Genomic DNA, 3,737 nt, shown 5'->3' on the forward strand with positions numbered 1-3,737 from the left:
TTTTCCCAAAAGGTTAAGTGCAGGTACTAAACGAACTAGGCTGGCTGTTTCCTAAGAGCGTCCACTATAGTCTCGCAAGCTCGGACGACAAATAACTGTTGAACAATTTTTATCCTATTTTTATTTGATCCGCCTGTGGATCCGTTTCAACTACTGTGATATTTATTATTACATTTAATTAAAGTTGAAATGTATCTATTTCTGCTTCCGCTGTGCATTATTATATTGTGTTGTTCGTCTATGACGATGCCAACCACGTCACTGTACCCCACACCGGGCCCACCGGTGACACGTGGAGGTCGGGGTGTGACAGTATGGCTGAGCATTCTTCACTTAGGTTGACCAATTGCAAGGTTTCGATCTTTCTTTTGTGGGTGAGGAAGTCTCTTATGAATTTTGAATATTTTGGCATTTGAGTAAGGACTTCTACAAATGGGAGATTGATATGCAATTGTTTTAGTAAGTTTATGAATTTTGTGAATTGCTCATCGGTCTTTTGGTGAAGTAACCGACCGGGGTAGGGTACCGAGGGGGTTTTTGGTTGGTTCGGAATTTTGTGGGATAGTTTCTTGGTGGGTTGAGGGCGAGTTTGTGGGTACTTGTTGCCACACAACGAGACCATGATGAGGGCATTTTCTCAATAGCTCCTTGAATCTTTCCCAAGTTTCGTATAAAGATTCCCCGTCCTCTTTTGAATATGTATCTATTTCGGTTATTAATTTAGCGGTTTTAGAGGGCGGTGTAGGATCGGGGAATCGATCAAACGAGACGTTCAGAAGAGTTCTAGACCAAATCAGAGGCGGAATTCCTTGATTTGATCTTCATTGCAGCTTGATTTGCACTTAGAAGTAGATTAAATGTCGATTGTATTGATTTGACACATATACAAGAGCTGGCGACACTTCGGCAGAGCTTTGCTACCGGAATCAGAAGTTACAAATGAAGAACCAAGACTCACTATATATAGGGAAAGCCAGATCGCGCGAACCAGTCCTGTCCAGGTCGCACGAACTGGTCAGTTCGCACGAACTGGCCAGGTTGCATGATGTAACATCCCAAAACCGGGTTTGGTAAATTAAAACCCGGTTGGTAAAAAGAAAAGAGTTATAATCCCTCACCTAATCAAAATGAAACTAGAGGGACCAAAACCGTTAAGTGGGGAAACATGAAATTATAAAAATAAAATTAAAACACCACACACACACAGTGTGTGTGTGTGTGTGTGTCGATGGTCAGGAAGGAGAAAAAGGGGTTCAACCCTAGTTTCACAAAAATATCAAATTGAGAGGGAAATTCAGCTCGGATCTAATGCATGTACATGAATTCATGATCATCTAGCCCTATAAATCACTTGGATAGGAACTACATTAACACGTACTCAAGCATGGAAGGCTAACGGGTCAAGATGAGGCAAGGAAGCGGCTACGAACACGGATGCACAAGGTAAGTGATTTCCGGAATCACTTCTTAATTTGTTAAGTAAGGTTACATTCTAGTTAATTAGCATAATGGTTGAGACAAATAATGGATGGGTGGTATGAAACCAACGATTTTGCTAAGTAGATGTAATGGGTCAAAATGAGGTCTTGATGTTATGATGAAACGAAGAATAAGAAATGTCTACGGAATGGTAACCGGGTGACGGGTAGGATTGGGCATAAGCACGTTAATGGGTGAGTGGAAGTGCGGATAATGTAAAGGTTTTATAGCTAAAATGTTCTTGTAAATTCTGGGCTAAATCGAATGTGTTATTGAAGAAAATAGGAACGGGTCAAACAAGTCATAAATGAATAATAAGTCGATAGTTCACAAGTTAAGAATTTCCTTAACTCGGATATGGGATTTCAAGTCCACATGGTAGAATGCGAATTTACAAGCATGTAGGAAGAAACGGGAGGTTAAACGGGTAAACGGTTCAAAAGATACGCACGTTTTAGTGCGTACGGACGACGAAACGAATCTGCAGAAAACTGCAGATTCTAGAGGGCGTAGCCGACGGGTGGGGGGCCGTCGCCGACAGGAAAGGGAAAAACCATTTTTGTGCTGACGGGTTAATTTCCTGTCTACGGGTTTTTGGGCTACGGGTGAATGCAAGGCCCGTCGCCGACGGCCCTAGGGGCGTCGGCGACGGCCTTCCCAAGTCCCAAAAGCTGAAACTTCGTTATTTAAGTTAATTGACGTACCGTGGGCTTCGGTATGATATCCGTGGACTACGGCGGACTTTCCAAACATGATTCTGTTGGTTCTTAAATGTTGATAGGCCAAAAAGCTAAGACTAAGACCCATATTAATAACATATGATTATGTAAGAGGTACGTGTGATCTAGTACATGATCGTTAAAGTATGTGCGTATGTATAAAGATAGGTATAAGTATATGCATGTGTGTAAAGATCGCGGGGAGGTATGTTCATATGTAGATGTGTATGTATGCATGCAAGTAGAGACATGAATGCAGGTACGTATGTAGAAGTGTATAGATATGTATGAGAATATGCACGTATGTAACAATGTAGGAAGGGTATGTATGTGTGTAGATGTGTATATACGTATGTATAAAGGTATGTATAGAATATGCTTGTATGTTAAGATGTAGAAGAGATATGTTCGTATGCATATGTGTATGTATGCATGTGTGTAGAGATGTACGAATGTAAGTGCGTATGTGGAAGTGTATGTATGTATATATGTGGAAGTTTAGAAATGTGTGTGTGCGTATGCAAATGTGTACTAGTGTATGTATAGGAGTACGTGTGATCGTAGACGTGAATGTAGGAACGCATGAAAGTAGGTACATGTGTAGAAATGCATTGGTGAATATATGAAGATACGAATGAATGCAGGCATGTATGTTTTGAGGTATGGGGGTATGCGCGGGTACATGTAAGTATGTATATACGTATGATGTGTGTGTGTAGTATGTGACCAAAAGTGCACGTACAGATGTGCGTAGGTACGATGTAGTATTAATTGTACATGAGGGAATGGGGCTAGTATATATGTGTGCATAGCCTTAATATGTTTGAGTACTAAGTTACTAATCATGTGCCTTGAGAATGAAATGAGATTTGCAGGTATGCTATGGTAGTCCATCGTGAAGTTTTGAGGAATTGGAATGTAAGATTGCACTCGGAAGGATAATCGAAAAGTCTGGCACACATAGAAAGCTTGCGGCGTGGTCAATTAATTATGTATGATAGATTATGAATGTAGATTATCAAATTTTAATGATGTGCATGTTTGTGGTGGATGTAGGTTACACGGTCTATCGTCGGTTTAAAGCATTGGAGGATTGAAGATCGAGTCAAGGGCAAAAATTGTACGGGAAGAGTAGTCACGTAGCTCAAACGCGTATATGTAATTGATGTGAAAATTCAGAACGAACGATGTAAACCCTTTAATTAACTTTAAAAATTTCTAGTAACGAACCCCAAGTATGATATATGACTAAGATAGAAAGAAATTTTAAAGGCCCAAATTTTCCGCTGCGTCATTTTAAGGTATTACGTTTTAGGGCGTTACAAGTTGGTATCAGAGCCCTGGTTTGAGAGAATCGAGTAATAGAAAGTAAATGCTTGAACTCAAAACGGTGTGCTCTCGTAATCAAGAACCCGTACAATCCAAGACTCGATCAAGGCCTAAATGCAAAGGCGAATGTAAGTATGTATTAGATTATGTATTTGAAGGAACTAATAGTGTGTTATGTGCAAGGTAAGCTTAAGAGTTTGAAGAGGATGA

At 40.3% G+C, this 3,737-nt stretch overlaps 1 long non-coding RNA gene and 1 other non-coding gene across 2 annotated transcripts; both read left to right on the forward strand.

The window, feature by feature from the left end:
• The first annotated feature begins 615 nt into the window (after window positions 1–615).
• On the forward strand, window positions 616–722 carry LOC118482467. Its single transcript, XR_004868502.1, has one exon. It is a non-coding gene; the product is annotated as a small nucleolar RNA R71 (small nucleolar RNA).
• A 559-nt stretch (window positions 723–1,281) lies between these two features.
• LOC110874764 lies at window positions 1,282–3,439 on the forward strand. Its single transcript, XR_002556203.2, has 2 exons — window positions 1,282–1,443; window positions 3,255–3,439. It is a non-coding gene; the product is annotated as an uncharacterized LOC110874764 (long non-coding RNA).
• The last annotated feature ends 298 nt before the right edge of the window (window positions 3,440–3,737 follow it).

This window comes from Helianthus annuus, chromosome 9, assembly GCF_002127325.2.
Source record: "Helianthus annuus cultivar XRQ/B chromosome 9, HanXRQr2.0-SUNRISE, whole genome shotgun sequence".
NCBI classification, from domain to species: domain Eukaryota; kingdom Viridiplantae; phylum Streptophyta; class Magnoliopsida; order Asterales; family Asteraceae; genus Helianthus; species Helianthus annuus.